This window comes from Heterodontus francisci, unplaced genomic scaffold (assembly GCF_036365525.1).
Source record: "Heterodontus francisci isolate sHetFra1 unplaced genomic scaffold, sHetFra1.hap1 HAP1_SCAFFOLD_58, whole genome shotgun sequence".
In the NCBI taxonomy this organism is placed as follows: Eukaryota; Metazoa; Chordata; class Chondrichthyes; order Heterodontiformes; family Heterodontidae; genus Heterodontus; species Heterodontus francisci.
This window is the reverse complement of record NW_027142006.1, coordinates 9,343,360-9,361,779: the sequence shown is the minus strand read 5'-3', so window position 1 is coordinate 9,361,779 and position 18,420 is coordinate 9,343,360. Positions and strand designations below refer to the sequence as shown.

Here is an 18,420-nt window from a genome sequence, read left to right as displayed (position 1 = left end):
GAAACCACACAGACAACCAGGGAAATACAGAAGACTTGCATTGACAATTTCAGATTTAAATAAATAACAATCACCATGTGTGTACAATGACAGCCAGTCTTTCCAGCCTTTACAGAGACACACAGTAATCCAGGGCCACACTGGAGAAAATACTTAGCAAGATTTGAACTCCGAAAGGGGCATTCGATATCAATACATCCCGAAGAAAGAGAACGTTACTCCTACACTCTGCTGAACCAAAAGTCGACAATACTTTCAATACACTCAGAGACACCGGAAGCGATGATGATTATGATGCAGTGAAGAATGCTCTAACAAGATATTCTCAACAAAGGGCAAATCCTCACTATGAAATTTATGTCTTCAGGCAAACAAGGCAAGATAAATGTGAGACTCTTGACCACTACATGATAAGACTCAGAAGTCTGAGCCAGAATTACAACTTCACAAACATGGACAAAACATCATCTCCCAGATCATTATGACCTGCAAATCATCAAGACTAAGATGGCAAGCTCTTAGAGAGAGCAAATTGGCAAATTGTTAAACTTGCAAAGGCTACTCAATAATGACAGAACGTGGGAAGCCAGCAAAAGACAAGCTGAAGTCTGAGAAGGGAAACCAAATAAAGGAAAGAAGAAATTCTCCTGGTTCCTGTTCAGGGGTTTTTGCACCATTGTAAAAACATCCCAAAGTTATTCACCTGCTGTCCTGGCAGTATATTCACATTAATCTATTTACTCCAGCTATCACTTCACAGTATTGCTTATGTACCTTTAGAGATCTGTGCAACGGAACACCCAGACAACTGCTTGAGATTATTTTCTTTCTCAACCTTCTTTAATCCTTTTCCCTGAAGGGTGAGATCAGTTCATTGAGCACAGGCCCTTCCTGCTCTATATGGTGCTCAGTGCCTCATCAAATGAGAATAACTAACACACCACAGGCCAGGGAGCATCGGCCCATCCTCCCCTGATTGTGGTTCAGTGCCAACCAGGTCAGATCAGCTAATTCAACACAGGCCGGAGATGGAACCTGGATCTTTCCTGCTCTGGGGGCTCCGTACCATACCAGGTGTGATAAAGTAAAATACCACAGGCTGGGGATGGTGCCTGGGATTTTCCTGTTCTGTGTGGGGCTCTGTACAAAACCGTGTGAGATGAACTATCATCCCTCAGGCTGAGGAAGGAGCCTGGGCCCATTCTGTTCTGTGTGACTCCGTACCACACTGGGTGCGATCAGTTCACTCAACACAGGCCATGAATACAACCAGGCCCTTTCCTGCTCTGTGTGACTCGGTATCACACCAGGTGACATCAGCTAACACAGCACAGACTGGGGCTGGAGCCTGGGCCTGTCCTGCTCTGTGGACTCAGTAACACGATCTGTGAATACCTTTTATAAACACTCTGTGTCCAACATTGTGAGGCAGTTCTCTGTGTTTATATAGAGTGTCATTTATTGAGTGCTCTCTTGGATCCAACAGGGTAAAAGACGGTTGGGTGGTGGGGTGTGGATGGTGGTGCGGGGTGTGTGCAGAGAATTCGGGGGTGAGCTCTGATTCCTAACCATTTCTGGATTGTAAGGAATAAAGAATCAATGAAAGAGGGAGAAGCAATGTGGGAGAAGGGATGATTGAAGAATTTGTCCATGAAGCTGATTAAAAGTGTCTCAAACACAAGATAATATTCTTCTTTGGCCTCCCTGTCTCGAGAGACAGTGGGTAAGCACCTGGAGGTGGGCAGTGGTTTGAGAAGCAGTGCCTGGAGTGGCTATAAAGACCAATTCTAGAGTGGCAGACTCTTCCACAGGTGCTGCAGATAAAATTGGTTGTCAAGGCTGATACACAGTTGGTTCTCTCCTTACATTTCTGTCTTTTTTCCTGCCAACTGCTAAGTCTCTTCGATTGTGGTCAATGTCACAGGGCTTCATGTCCCGTTTGTAGACGTCTTTAAATTGGAGACATGGACGGCTGGTGGGTCTGATACCAGTGACGAGCTCGCTGTACAATGCGTCCTTGGGGATCCTGCCATCTTCCATGCGGCTCACATGGCCAAGCTATCTCAAGTGCCGCTGCTCAGTCGGGTGTATATGCTGAGGAAGAGTCAGTTACTAGGGGACATAGGTTTAAGGTGCGAGGGGTAAAGTTTAGAGGGGATGTGCAAGGCAAGTTTTTTACACAGAGGGTGGTGAGTGCCTGGAACTTGCTGCCAGGGGAGGTGGTGGAAGCAGATACGATAGCGACGTTTAAGAGACATCTTGGCAAATATATGAATAGGAAGGGAATAGAGGGATATGGGCCCCGGAAGTGCAGAAGGTGTTAGTTTAGGCAGGCATCAAGATCAGCGCAGGCTTGGAGGGCCGAATGGCCTGTTCCTGTGCTGCACTGTTCTTTGTTCTTGTTTGTTGTTGTTGTTAATGTTGGCTGCCTTGAGGACTTCTGCGTTGGAGATACAGTCCTGCCACCTGATGCCAAGTTAATATTAATATTAAGAATTGGGAGGATTTTTAAAAAACCACCAAATGAGGAGTAGGAAATTGATAAGGAGGGAGAAAATGGAATCTGAGAGTAAACTGTCAAGAAACAAGTTATAAAAGGTTTTACTAGTATACAAAAAGCTCAACAATAACAAACAGATTCCTTCGATGCAGAGACAAGAAATTTATTGTGGGGAGAAAGAAAATGGTAGAGAGTTTACACAAATATTTTGTGTCTGTTTTCACAGTAGAAGGTACAGCGAACATGTCGGAAATCGTGTGGAATGGGGAAGAGATCTGTTCGTTGCCACCCTGGCTCAGGGTACTTAATGATAGCGACTAACTCTGTCATACAATCGGTTAGTGTGTTCAGCTATTACCTGTAGTGTTGGTGTTTTAAGCCCACCTGGTGACAGAGGCAGAGTCTATTTTCCTCATTTAGGATTCATTGTCACACAGTTCCAAATTGTCAATGTGTGCTTTGGCTGCAAGCAAGTATTTCCCAAACATTGCCAGCTCCGCTGTTATCCAGTAAATCACACCCTAATGCTTTTCCTTGCATTCATTTCACATAAAATTCTTAAATATTTAGATGATCATGTACCTCCAGCCAACCCATTAGAAATAAATCAAGTTATTGGGTTCAAAGTGCATTTATAGAACTGGAACACGCAATCCCACCGTGTGAAGCTACATTAAATTTGTGGTGATTGTACAGCTGGTATTAGAGAAAACAATCCAGAACATGTTGGACCATTTTAATGATATTTTACTTGCTTCTAATAACCTTATTTATGTTGATGTAAAATTTTGGAAAATCCTCTGGTCCAATAGCAGGTACATGAGAAAATGATGCAATATTTATATAAGCCTGGTGTGCTGGAATTCCTGCCTAAACTCCTCCACCTGTAACACTCCATCACCTCCTTAAAACTGAAAGTTTTGATCAGTATTTCGGACAGGAGTCAGCCCTGCCTTTTGCCCTGATTTGTCAGTAATCATTTAAAACCATTTTGGGTCAATCCCTTCCTTTAAATCCTGCACAGCAGCAGTGACAATAACTTTGTGGATTTAATGGTTGAGCCAAATCCGACTCAGTTCCCCAGGAGAAATTCCTGAACTCATGGGCACTTTGTATCAAGCAGCAGTTAGCAGCAAAAAGTCTGATTAATCAGAGTAGTGAGTCCAGTAAATACTTAAACAGAAGACACCCTGTAAAACAGAACTCCAAGTATCAGTTTGAATAAAGTATTGAACTGACAGAGTGGAGAGCAGATGAGGATTGAATTAAATTGCAATTCACTGAATCGAAACAAGAAGTGATTCTATCAAGAATGGGACACAACTTTCTGTTTGTGAGCTTGTGGCGCAACGGTAGCGCGTCTGACTCCACATCAGAAGGTTGCGTGTTCAAATCACGTCAGGCTCAGTGAAGTTTTACAGCAGCTCAAGCTGCTGGATTTTATATCAGAAGAGAGTTCGCTCTGTTGGGATAAAAACAAGAAATGCTGGAACCACTCAGCAGGTCTGGCAGCATCTGTTGAAAGAGAAGCAGAGTTAATGTATCGGTTCAGTGACTTTTCGGAACTGTTCGTGTATTGTTCAATTTCAAAATCGACTTTAATAGATTAAAGTTCTTATTTCTGGATCCGTTCAATTTCCACGCTCAGTTCTTATTTCTCAGTTTTCTATCGGAACAATGTTTCAGGGATGTGCTATCTCCATTGTTTATACAATAACTCTGTCAGCAAGTGTGCGAAGTAAAACACAAACGACCCAGCGTGGGTCTCATCCCACACCCGGCTCCGTCTGCACAGCTCCTTAGTTCAGTTGACGAGAACGCAGTGCTAATAACACCGAGGCTGTGGATTTGAACGCCGTAAGTGCTGGCAGATGTTCAGTTATTACTTTGACATGTTTTCCTAACACTTCAAATCCAACTTTTAGATGCACACAGAATGTCAGAGAACTTATTTTGAATAACATCCATTGCATCTTTGTCACTGGGCTGGAGTAATCCAGAATACATTTTAATAATCTTCCGTTTGCTGATAAAGGTTGAATTTGCGGCTGTTCCCGTTAATGGTCACAAGCAGGAACAAACAGACAGAGTGTATCTGACCGCCCAGAGATGTGGAAAGGCTTCAGTTTAGGACAATTGCATCAAATCAAATGTTCACCAGGCCCCAAGAGAGTCAAAAGCTGGGTGAAAGGACGGAATGAGATAGTGAATAAGCTAAACTGAGGTGGAGGTGGGATGGCAGCGGTCCAGGGGACAGAAGCAGCGAGGCCGGGAGTGAGCGGCCGAAGCAGGGTATTTTGTGGGGAATGGAAATGACCATCGCAGCCACTGAGGGGTGAGGCAATGTTTGGACGTCATTCCGTCTTGTGTCGGTGCGTGATGACGTAGGTGCACGCATGCGCAGATTCATACTGGCAAGCTGACAAATGTTTGGATGCACTGATGATGTCGACGATCGCTCTGCACATGCTCTGTGTTGTCAGGAAACACTCTGTAGTGAATAAGCTAAATACAGAAGATATAAATATTTCCCATCCTTGATGTCTCACTATTCCAGTCCAACCCAATCCTTCAATGCTGGGTAAATAATTTCAGTAAAAATTGTGCAGCTCGAGGATCGAAACCAAAGGCCAATGCAGAATAAAGGAGAACTGACGGAACTCCAGACTGAACCAGAGATCTTCAGTCTAACACTCTCCCAACTGAGCTATTTCAGTCTCACAGTGAAGTATCCTTTGTGTCATTTATTTATTTATTTAGAGATACAGCACTGAAACAGGCCCTTCGGCCCACCGAGTCTGTGCCAACCAACAACCACCCATTTATACTAATCCTACATTAGCCCCATATTCTCTACCACATCCCCACCATTCTCCTACCACCTACCTACAGTAGGGGCAATTAACAATGGCCAATTTTACCTATCAACCTACATTTCTTTGGCTGTGGGAGGAAACCAGAGCACCCGGCGGAAACCCACACAGCCACAGACTGTGTGGCTTACAAACTCTACACAGATAGTGCCCAGAACTGAACCCGAGTCGCTGGAGCTGTGAGGCTGCAGTGCTAACCACTGCGCCACTGTGCCACCATTGTTTTGGAAGAAAATATAACCCTGGTGGAATTGCCCCTCCCAATCACACCTCACTTTATAGAACATAGAAAATGGAGAAAATTTATGGCACAGAAGAAGACCATATAGCAATCGTGTCTGTGCCAGCTGAAAAAGAGCGATCCAGCCCAATCCCACTTTCCAACTCTTGGGAATGGGATCTGAACAGATCTCAGAGCTCACATTATGTGAATGTTGTGCTGAAGTGTTGGTAAACATAGGAAGTTGACACACTAGGGGGGACCTCACACTGTTAGACACAGCGTGAAATACACTCAAGTGTTTATAAAACATTACAACATGTGAGTAATATTCCCCATTACTTTCTCAACACTGATAGATTGTGAAGGGAGAGACAGTCAGAAGTCTCACTGATCCACACTGACCCCCAGCTGAGAATGAAATGAGATAAAGTTCAATCTTTAGCAGTGAGATGCTGGAGAGAGGTAAGAGTCCTGAATCAAGGAGAGACTTTCAGATAATGCTGTTGAATCTCATTTCAAACACTCCTTGAATTCACTGCCGAGGAATTCAGAGCTGGAGAATGCCTGTAAAATCAGCCGAAACAGGAAAAATAAACACCCACCATGGGGCTCAAACTCAAAAGCTTGAGATTTGGAGTTTCATGCTTTCATCGACTGAGCTCACTGGGCCTGAGACAGTGTCCCCGTCCTGTCTGTTATTGGACGGTGCAGCTGTTGGCTCCACCCCAGGGGCTGAATTTGTTCTGTAAACCATGAACCAGCTTCCTCTCAAATCCCAGGTTTATCAATAAATCCTCTTACAAAAGCCCCAAAGTGTGATGTATTCCTCTCACTCATCCAGAATAAAAGTTACATTCTATGATTCTAACTCTGTCAAATCTGTTCTGAACTAGGGACAGAAGACATCGGACCGGATCGTTTTGTCGGCGGCTGACATGGAGGGCGGACTTCACACATCCACATGGCGAGAAGGTGTTTCAGGTGTTTAAATCTGATTGTCAGCAGTTTTATTCACTGGGTCCAATTGAACAATGGCACATGGGAACCTCGGGGCTTGACAGCCTCGCCTGGTTAAAGGAGGTGACTGGGAAGTGGGAGCTGAGTGTTGGCTTCACTAGGAAGCCATTGGGTGAGGTAGCATCACTTGGCAGCAAGGGTGGAGGGGGAAAGGGCATCGGGAAACACTGTCAGGATTGGGGGCTAAGGTGGCAGCTCTGCAGGCGGAGCCACACCAGGGTGCCATTGGGGCAGTGCCACCTCATTGAGGGTGACAAGTGAGGTAAAGGTGGCTGGGTGTTGTTTACTGTGAAGGCCTTGCACTCAGGGAAGGCTAACCTGTCATGGGCCTCATTCACCCTGGATTCGAGGCTCCCATTGAGGAGGTACAGTGGCTGCATAGTGGTTAGCACCGCAGCCTGACAAAGAACAAAGAACAGTACAGCACAGGAACAGGACATTTGGCCCTCCAAGCCTGCTCGATCTTGATGCATGTCTAAACTAAAACTTTCTGCACTTCCGCAACCCAGGTTCAGTTCTGGGCACTGCCTGTGCAGACTTTGCAAGTTCTCTCTGTGACCGCGTGGGTTTCCGCTAGGTGCTCTGGTTTTCTCCCACAGCCAGAAACTTGCAGGTTGATAGGTAAATTGGCCATTGTAAAGTGCCCCTAGTGTAGGTGGGTGCGAGGAGAATGGTGGGGATGTGGTAGGAAATATGGGATTAATGTAGGATTATATAAATGGGTGGTTGTTGGTCATCACAGACTCGGTGGGCTGAAGGGCCTGTTTCAGTGCTGTATGACTCTATGAGAGAGTGGGAGGGAGATGCAGGCACCACAGCAGCTTGGGGGCCCACAGGAGGGCCAGCCTTGAACAAAAGGCTGGAGAAGGAGGCAGAGGAACACATCAGCCGAGGTTCAACTACCTGCAAATGCCCGAGTGACAGTGTCTCCGCAGACTGCACCTCTCCATGGAGGTCGTCACTGATCTCTCTGCCATGGTGCAGTTGGCCCCATGGGTCTTGGTGGGCATCTGATGCCAGTGTCCCTGTGCCACTGAACTCCTACACCACCAGATCGTTGCAGGGATCCACTGGAGATAGGTGCAGAACCTCACAGTCTGTGGTGAATCAGTACATCAACATCACCAATGTCCTGTTCAGGAGGGCCGGCGACTATGTGTGCTTTGATCCAAACAGTCAAGCTGAGAGGGCTATAGGATTCGGGACCATCACTGGATTCCCCCAGGTGTAGGGTGTCATTGACTGTACATACTTGGCCATCAAGGCTTCTGTAGACCAGCCAGCAGCCTTCAACAGGAAGGGTTTCCACTTGCTCAGTATGCAACTGGTCTGCGACCACCGCAAATGTATCCTACAGGCGTATGCATGATTCCCAGGAAGCAGCCACAACACCTGTATAGCAAGGCAGTCCCAGGTGACAGAACTTTTCCGTGCCCCCACCCCCATGTGCCTTCAGAGATGGATCCTTGGGACAAGGGCTACCCACTGAGGACATGGCTACTGACGCCTGTGAGGAACCCACGCACAGATGCAGAGGAGAGGTACAACACCTGCCACCCGAGCGACCATCGAGGATGCCATTGGATTCTTGAAGATGAGATTCAGGTGCCGAGAGCAATCCAGTGGATCCCTTCAGTATGCCCTAGCGAGGGTCTCACGTATCATGGTGGTTTGCTGTGCACTGCACTATCTGGCACTACAGAGGGGTGAGGTGTTGACCAGTGAGGATATCATGGAGTGCAATGCCTCCTCTGATGATGAGGATGCGGAGGATGCCAGGCAATGCCAGATGAAGGGCCTCAGGCACAGCAGGAAAGCCACCAAGAGAGACACGAGACACCCTTATACATGCACGTTTCCCTTGAGCCTTACCCCCTTTTTTAAAAATTCATTTTTTTTTATTCGTTCGTGGGATGTGGGCATCGCTGGCTAGGTCAGCATTTATTGCCCATCCCTAATTGCCCTTGAACTGAGTGGCTTGCTAGGCCATTTCAGAGGGCATTTAAGAGTCAACCACATTGCTGTGGGTCTGGAGTCACATATAGGCCAGACCAGGGAAGGATGGCAGGTTTCCTTCCCGAAGGGCATTAGTGAACTAGATGGGTTTTTACAACAATTGACAATGGTTTCATGGTCACCATTAGAATGGCTTTTAATTCCAGATTTTTTATTAATTGAATTCAAATTTCACCATCTGCCATGGTGGGATTCGAACCCATGTCCCCAAAGCATTAGCCTGAGCCTCTGGATTATTAGTCCAGTGACATTACCACGACGCCACAACCTCCCCTTCTGGAACCACAGCAATAAAGCCTTAGCTTTCAGCAGCCCTGTTGTCACCTCCTTCCTTCTGTACTGCAGCGCCCAGGTACACATCGCACAGTGGAAAGGCCGAAGCTTTGTGAGCTCGGGGCTTGGTCCCTCACTTCCAGCCCCTTGGGAGGAAGTATTTAAATGGAGTCCCAAAGGGCATCAACACTAGGAAGGAGACATAGTGAGAGAACAACATTTCTTTATTCCATGTGACATCAAACGCAACCCCATCCATCTGGAATATACATTCACCCGTGAATCCCAAAGTGAATCTCGGTGCTCTTCTGAAATCTTTTCCGGGTGCTCCTACATGGTTTTCCCCCTGCTCTGTCAGCTGAGGTGGAGACAGGCTGCTGACCTTGCTGCCCCATGGCTTGGGATGACATTGGCGGCTGTCCTCTCACTGCCTGAGGCCTGGAGGGCCCTGGCACACTGAGTTCCTCCTCCACAGGTACAGGGACCCCCTCTGTCATCGAGGATGATGGAGGTGCTGGCATCACTGGTGTCACTGGCAGAGGGGCTTTGGAGCTACTGTCCACACCAGGAGCACCCAGAGAGGAGACCCCAGATGTAGCAGCCAGCTGCTCCTCCACCTTATAAGACACACTTGCACCTCCCTGCTGACCTGAGAGGGACGTGGACCTGGTGGAGAGTTCAGGTGCCTCGTCCCCCCTCTCACCTTGTCACCACTGGATCGAGCTCATGGACGAAGTGATGGAGTGCAGGTCTGCGAACATCTCCGGCAACCACTGATTGGTCGGCTGGATCTGGCTCTCCATGACAGTCACCAATCTCTCAATGGAGGAAGCCAGACACACCCCCATCAGAGACAGTGCAGCACCCAAGGCCTGGATGGACTCCTCCATCATCCTTGCTTGAGTACACATAGCCTTTGGCATCTCTGCCAGATGTTGCCTGACCTCTCGCTGCAGCTGCAGCATTTCCAGTGCTACCGGTGACACCAGAGGCACGTCATCAGCCTAGGACTCAGCATGGGCCTGGCATCCCACAGTCCTCCCTCTGTCAGTGGCCTCGGCTGTCACAGCCTCCGTCAGCTGCCCGGGCCTGTCTGTGATGTGCTCACCAGCTTGTGAGCTCGAATCGAACCGCGATCGGATACCCACCGTGTAAGAGTTTCTGTGCTGGTGGAGGATGCGGGGGAATGATGTGACGGTGCACCCTCTGAGGCTCCCTCCTCCTCCTCAGAGGTGTCCGGCTGTCCCCCAGTCTCTCCAGCTCTTCGCTCTTGTCATTCATCCGGGCCTGCATGTGCAAACAGGGACATTGAAGGGTTAGGGTCTTCCCATCGGGACATTCCAACCACCCCTACTGTGCAGCTCCATTGATGCAGTGGTGAACAGATGAGCAGTGTGGCTCCTTTGCAGCAGATGCTCCCTTGTGCCCCAGGAGATGCTCACTCACTCTCTTGGGTAGGTCTCCCTGTCTCTCCATCAGCTATGGAGCAGCTGCCTTGCTGCCCAGCCAGTTCCATGGCCTCCTCCTCCATCGGGATGAGGACATTGGAGATAAGGCACTCCACCGCCAGTCTTGACACGCTATTTCCAATTGTGGGCTGTCTTCTCCTGCAGACACAATGATGAACAAAATTAGTCTCCCAGCGGGGACAAGCCCAACATCTCTGATGGTGATTGTCCAGCAGTCCATGATGGGGACACACATAAGTCTCCTGCATGCGGCCCCTCTCGAGGGACTGTGTGAGGTTATGCAATGACTGACGTGCGCCTCTCACTGAAATGCAGCCAAGCCTCAGGCAGCATGTCCTGCTGCCCTTCCCCAATACACATGACTGGGTGGTCACTCCCTTTCCACCAAACACTCCCTCTCACTCTGCCACATGCAATGTCCAAAGGGTCCAAAGTGTTTAGAGTTCTCACCTGAGCAGCCCGGATCAGGTCATTGACCCACTTGCTGCACTGGATCCATGTCCTGGGGGTGAACCCACAGCTGCTGACCTCCCCCAATACCTCTAGCCAACCTTGCTTGGCCAGGTGGGCAGGCCTCCTCCTCCTGCCCCTGGGGAAGAGGATTTCCCGCCTTTCCCTTGCAGCCTGAAGGAGAATATGCAGGGAGACATCGCTAAACCATGGGGCCACCTGGTGTCTTCTTTCAGTCATGGACGCTGCAAATTCGTGTTCAGCTCCTTACCCATCAGGCAGCAGAGGCAGCAGAACGGGTCCTGGGACAGCAGAGGGTTCTCAGGAAGGCACTCCTTTAAACCAGGCAGCAGTGAATGCAGGGCTGGCAGGCCTTTTAATATGGTGCCAGCACCTGCCGTTGTGTCAGATGTCGGTGCCATCGGTACCTCGTTCCCTGCCGCTGGTCCTTGATTCCACGGGCCCCACGTCTCCCCTTCATTAATTGGTCGGCTGCTCCGTGATCGGGGTCGGCCGGCCACATTTCACTCGTGTGGTGACGACACCTGCTTCCGGTGCCTCTGCCGAGAGCCGCACCGTTAGTTTAAAATTCAGACCATGGGATCAAGAGTGGAAAATCTCCCCTCTGATTCTCTCCACTTAAAATGAAGGAGTCACCAAATTAAAACTGATGAAACCAGGGATTGTATCCTGGTTCTTCAATCTAGTGTTCTCCCAACTGAGCTATTCCATCCTCACTATGAACTCATCTTCATTGGAGACAAATATAACTCCAGGTGGAATTTCCTCACCCGTTCATTCCTCACTTCAGGGGAATGGGACCCGACCAGATCGCGGAACTCAGATTATGTTAATGTTCTGCTCTTGATATCTTAATATTATCTTGCGTTTGAGCCACTTTTAATCAGGTTCAAGGACAAATTCTTCCATCATCCCTTCTCCCACATTCTCTCTCTCTCATTCATTCTTTATTCCTCACAATCCAGAAAGGGTTAGGAATTAGAGCTCACCCCCAAACCCTCTGCACACAGACCTCTGTCTGTTACCCTGTTTGATCCAAGAGACCAGTCAATAAATTACACTTTTTATAAACACAGAAAGCTGCCTCACAGTGTTGGACAGAGTTAAATACACTAAAGTCTTTCTAAAAAGGTTCATCTCACAGATTGTGTTACTGAGTCCACAGAGCAGGACAGGCCCAGGCTCCAGCCCCAGTCTGTGCTGTGTTAACTGATGCCACCTGGTGTGATACTGAGCCACACGGAGCAGGAAAGGGCTTGGTTGTATTCATGGCCTGTGTTGAGTTAACTGATCCCACCCAGTGTGGTAGGAGCCACACAGAACAGACTGGGCCCAGGCTCCTTCCTCAGCCTGAGGGATGATAGTTCATCTCACACGGTGTTGCACAGAGCCCCACACAGAACAGAGAAATCATAGGCTCCATCCCCGGAGTGTGGTATTTTACTTCGTCACTCCTGGTATGGTACGGAGTCCCCAGAGCAGGAAAGGTCCAGCTTCCATCTCCGGCCTGTGCTGAATTAGCTGATCTGACCTGGTTGGCACTGAACCACAATCAGGGGAGGATGGGCCGAGGCTCCATGGCCTGTGGTGTGTTGCCAGCGGAGGTGGTAGACGCGGGCACGATAGCGTCTTTTAAGATGTATCCAGGCAGATACATGAATGGGCTGGAAGCAAAGAGATACAGACCTTTAGAAAATAGGCGACATGTTTAGATAGAGGATCTGGATCGGCGCAGGCTTGGAGGGCCGAAGGGCCTGTTCCTGTGCTGTAATTTTCTTTGTTCTTTGTTAGTTATTCTCATTTGATGAGGTACTGAGCACCATATAGAGCAGGAAGGGCCTGTGCTCAGTGAACTGATCTCACCTTGTGTAGTCCTGAGACCCACACACAGAGCAGGACAGGACTAGGCCGAATATCCGGCCTGTGTTCAATTAGCTGATCTCATCCAAAAGATTTTGATAAGGTTCCACACAAGAGGCTTCTCTACAAGATTAAAGTCCCTGGTATCAGTGGTAATATATTGAGCTGGATTGGGAACTGACTGGCAGGACGTAGGCAGAAGGTAGTTACAGATGGATCTGGATCTGTTTGGAGACCAGTTACCAGTGGTGTCCCACAGGGATCGGTGTTGGGACTGTTGCTCTTTACTATTTCTATTAATGATCTGGATGTAGGTGTAGGGGGCACCATCTGTAAACTTACAGATGATTTGAAGATCTGTGCGAGTGTTCAGACTGTAGACGATGCTCGACTGTTTCAGGCTGATCTTAATGTGTTGGGAGATTGGGTTCATGACTGGTAAATGATGTTTAATTTGGGTAAGTGCAGTGTTATTCATGTGGACAAGGGCGAATGCTCAATATTCATACACCCTTCAGGGAAAAACATTAAAGCAGGTGGAGAAAGAAAATAATTTTGAGCAGAGATCTGGATGTTCTCGTGCACAGATCTCTGAAGTTACAGCAGCAATGCTGTGAAGTGATAGCTGGAGCAAATAGAGGGTTGGGCTGCATTCAGAGGACAATTGAGTATAAGATGAGGCATATTCTTGCATGGGTTGTGAGTGACGCTGGGAAGGCCAGAATTTGTTACCCATCCCCATTTGTCCTTGACAAGGTGGCGGTGAGCTGCCTTCTTGAATTGCTGCACTCCATGTGGTGTAGGTACACCCACAGAGCTGTTAGGAAGGGAGATCCAGGATTTTGACCCAACATCAGTGAATGAACAGCGATATATTTGCAGATCAGATGGTGGGTGACTTGGAGGGGAATTTGCAGATGGTGGTGTTTCCATGAATCTGCAGCCCTTGTCCTTCAAGGTGGTGGAGGTCTTGTGTTTGGAAGGTGCTGTCAAAGGAGCCTTGGCGGGTTGCAGCATTGCATCTTGTAGATGGTACACACTGCTGCCACCGTGTGTCAGTGATGGAGGGAGAGAATGGAGGTGGTGGATGGGGTGACAATCAAATGGGCTGCTTTGTCCTGAATGATGTTGAGCATCTAGAGTGCTGTTGGAGCTGCACTCATCCTGACTTCTGCCTTGTAGATGGACAAGTTTTGGAGAGTCAAGAATCACAGAATTGTTACAGTGCAGAAGCAGGCCATTCGGCCCATCGTGTCTGCATTGGATCATAGAAAGTCGACGGCACAGAAAGAGGCTGCTTAGTCCATCGTCTCTGCACCAGTCAAAAAATGAGTCACCCAGCCTCATCCCATTGTCCAACATTTGGTCCGTAGCCCTGCAGGTTCAGGCACTCGAGGTGCACATCCAGACACCTTTTAAATGAGTAGGGGGTTTCTGCCTCAACTACCCTTGCAGGCACTCATTTCCAGAGTCCTCGTAGCCTCTGGGTGAAAAAACGTTTCCTCATCTCCCCTCTAATCATTCTACTAATCACTTTAATTCGATGACCCCCTAGTCACTGACCTCTCTGATAAGGTAAATAAGCCCTTCCCATCCACTCTATCCAGGCCCCTCACAATTTTGTACATTTCAATCAAATTTCAATCAAAATTCAAAAGCAGGGATGTAATGCTGGAACTGTATAAAATGCTGGTTATGCCACAGTTGGAGAATTGCATACAGTTCTGGTCACCACATTACAGAAAGGACATAATTGCACTGGAGAGAGTACAGAGGAGATTTACCAGAATGTTGCCAGGACTCAAAAGTTGTAGCTATGAGGAAAGATTGGATAGGCTAGGGTTGTTTTCCTTAGAACAGAGGAGGCTGAGGGTTGACTTAATAGAGGTGTAAAAAATTATGAGGGTCCCAGATAGAATAGACAGGAAGGACCTATTTCCCCTAGCGGAGAGGTCAATTACCAGGGGGCACAGATTTAAGGTGATTGGCAGAAGGATTAGAGGGGACATGAGGAGAAAGTTTTTCACCCAGAGGGTGCTGGGTGTCTGGAATTCACTGCCAGGAATGGTGGTGTCGGCAGAAACCCTCAATTCTTTTAAAAGGTACCTGGACATGCACCTGAAGTGCTGTAACCGGCAAGGCTATGGACCAGGTTTTGGAAGGTGGGATTAGATTGGGCGGCTAGATTTTTTTCGGCCTGCACGGACACAATGTGCTGAATGGCCTCCTCCTGTGCCGTAATTTTTCTATGGTTTCTATGGTTTCCAATTTTTCTTCATTGCTGCATTTTTCCAGTCCTGGCAACATCCTCGTAAATCTCCTTTGTATCCTCTTCAGTGCAATTACATCCTTTCTGTAATGAGGTGACCAGAACTGCACACAGAAGTCAAGCTGGCGCTTAACTAAAGATTCATCCAGTTCCAGCATAACCTCCCTGCTCTTATATTCTATACCTCGGCTAATAAAGGAAATGATTCCATAAGCGTTCTCAACCAACTTATCAACCTGTCCTGCTACTTTCAGGGATTTGTGGACATTCACTTCAAGGTCCCTCACTTCCTCTACAGCTCTCAGTATTCTCCCACTAATAGTGTATTCCTTTGACAGCTTGACCTCCCCAAATGCATCACTTCACACTTCTCCAAGTTGAACTCCATTTGCCACTTTTCTGCACACCTGATCAGTCCATTGCACCAGCTCTCCTGATGAGCTTTTCACCAAGTGCCGAGAGCTGCGTGACTGATTGCAGAATTCCAAGAATTCCCAGCCTCTGATTTACCCTTGGTGCCACAATATTTATATGGATGGTCCAGTAAGCTTCTGTCAATGGTAACCCCCAGGATGTTGATGGTGGGGGGATTCAGCGATGGTCATGCTGTTGAACGTCAAAGGGAGTTGGTTACATTCTCTCTTGTTGGAGATGGTCATTGCCTGGTACTTATGTATTGTGAATGTTACTTGCCACTTAGCAGCCCAAGCCTGAATGTTGTCCAGGTCTTGCTGCTTCTGGACACGGACTCCTTCAGTATCTGAGATGTCCCGAATTTGTCCTTTTATGAAACCTTGGTCAGGCCTCACATGGAATATCGTGTCCAGTCCTGGTCTCCTCACATGATGGGTGATATTGAGGCCTTGGAAAGGGTACAGAGGAGAGACGTTAGACTAATTCCCAGTATAAGACATCTTCGTTATCAAGTTAGACTAAAAGAGTTGGGATCCCACATCTGAGAGAAACCTAGACTGAGGGGTGATCTGATTGAGGTTTATAAGATCATGCAGGGTCCAATTTAGCGTGGGAGATGAGTCATAATTGTAGATTGTAAAAGGCCAGATGGCACCTGAATCACATTAAATTTCATTTTGTTGGATTTGGCTACTGCATCAGGATGGCTGAGTGGTTAAGGTGTTGGACTTAAAATCCAGTAGACATGTGTCTGCCTGGGTTTAAGTCTCACTCCTGGTATCTATGCCTTCTAAATGTTGTTTGCTCCCACTTTTGCCTTGCACCATCATCTCTTCTGTCATTTAATCACTCCTGCCTTCCAACCAAACACAGCTTCCTATTATTTGATCTGCCCTGCACCTTTCCTTGCCTCTGCATTTGCTTATAAACTGGTAAATCTTGAACGTAATCTCCTCTGTACCCTCACAATGACCTTCTCATCCTTCCTGAATTGTGGTTCCTCACAGGATCCGCTGCCTCTCCAACTCCCCTCCAGGTAATTGAAGGCCCCGCGCCTGGGTCTCACTTGATAGGCTCGCCGGTAGTTGGTTCCTCAGAGGTCCACCACCGCTCCAGACTCCCTCCAGGAAGGGCTTGCCATAATCCTCCAATCTTCCCTGGATAAGGGGATTGGAGAGTGGCAAATAACACCCTGATTCAAGAAAGGGTGTAAGGACAGTCCAAGCAACTCCATGCCCGTTAATTTAACATCAGTGTTGGATAAGGATTCAGAAATGATAATCAGGGAAAATATCAATGGACACTGAGAGTGGTTTGAGTTAATTAAGGATAACCAGCATGGATTTGTAAAAGGCAGATCATGCTTGACTAATCTAATTGAATTTTTTGATGTAATAACAGAGAAGGTTGATGAAGAAAATGCAGTGGATGTTGTTTATTTATTTTATTTAGAGATACAGCACTGAAACAGGCCCTTTGGCCCACCGAGTCTGTGCTAACCATCAACCACCCATTTCCACTAATCCTACATTAATCCCATATTCCGACCACATCCCCACCTTCCCTCAATTCCCCTACCACCTACCTATACTAGGGGCAATTTATAATGGCTAATTTACCTATCAACCTGCAAGTCTTTGGCTGTGGGAGGAAACCAGGGCACCCGGCGAAAACCCACGCGGTCACAGGGAGAACTTGCAAAGTCCGCACAGGCAGTACCCAGAATTGAACCCAGGTCACTGGAGCTGTGAGGCTGCGGTGCTAACCACTGCGCCATTGGATTTGAAGAAAGCCTTTGATAAGGCACCACATAAAAGGCTGGTTAACAAACTTGAGGCTCATGGAATAGGAGGGTCAGTGTCCAAATGGAAAGAAAATAGGCTTCAGGGCCGAAAACAGTGAGTTGTCGCAGATGGTTGCTTTTTGGATTGGGGAATGTGCTGGGATCAATGCTTTTCTTGCTATGTATAAAATATGTGGATCTTGGAATATAGAGTAGAATCTCAAAATTTGCCGATTACACCAAACTTGGAGGTGAGGCAAACAGTGAGGATGATATGAACTGTTTGCAACAGGACATAGATAGGCCAGCAGAATGGGCAGAGAGGTGACAGATGGAATTTAATACTGTTATGTATGAGTTGATGCATTTTGACAGAAGGAATAGGGAGAGGCAATGTATACCTAATGGCACAGTTCTAAAGAGTGTGCAGGGTCAGAGGGACCTGGGGGTACATGTGCATAGATCTTTGAAGGTGACAGGACATATTGAGAGAGTGGTTGGTAAAGCATATGGGATCTTAGGCTTTATAAATAAAGGCAGTGAGTACAAAAGCAGAGAAGGTATGCTAGACCTTTATATAGCTCTGGTTAGGGGCCAAATGGATTACTGCATGCAGTTCTGGTCACTGCACTTTAGGAAGTATGTGAGGGTCCTTGAGAGTGTGCAGAGGAGATTTACCACAATGGTTCCAGGGCTGGAGGATTTTAGTTACAGTTGGAACTTGGAAAAGCTGGGTGGAGATTTAATAGAAGTGTACAAGGTTATGACAGTCAGTAGATAAGTTAGACAAGGAAAACCTGTTCCCATTAACAAATGGTACAAGGGCTAGGGGACACAGATTGAAAGTTTTGGGCAGAAGAGGCAGGGGAACTATGAGGAAGCACTTTTTTACACAGTGGGAAGTAATGACCTGGAACTCGCTGCCCACAAGCGTGGTGAAAGCGAAGATGATCAATGACTTCAAGAGGATGTTGGATGGCCACCTGACAGAAATAGACTTGCAAGGTTACAGGGATCGAGCCGGGGAGTGGGACTGACTGCATTGCTCCATGGAGAGCTGGTATGGACTCAATGGACCGAATGGCCTCCGTCAGTGTCATAAATAAATGACTCTAAGACTCTGAAATGAATTTTAAACCGATGATTCTTGTGTTGGTTATTGAATTAATTCATGAGAAGTCTGAATAATTTAATATGATTTGCAGCATCACGGAGAGAGCATTGGGATTTTGGAAACTGACAAATTGGAACT

At 47.5% G+C, this 18,420-nt stretch overlaps 1 non-coding gene across 1 annotated transcript; it reads left to right on the top strand.

Moving 5' to 3' along the window:
• Positions 1–3,835: 3,835 nt before the first annotated feature.
• trnaw-cca (transfer RNA tryptophan (anticodon CCA)) lies at positions 3,836–3,907 on the top strand. The gene has a single exon. It is a non-coding gene; the product is annotated as a tRNA-Trp (tRNA).
• The last annotated feature ends 14,513 nt before the right edge of the window (positions 3,908–18,420 follow it).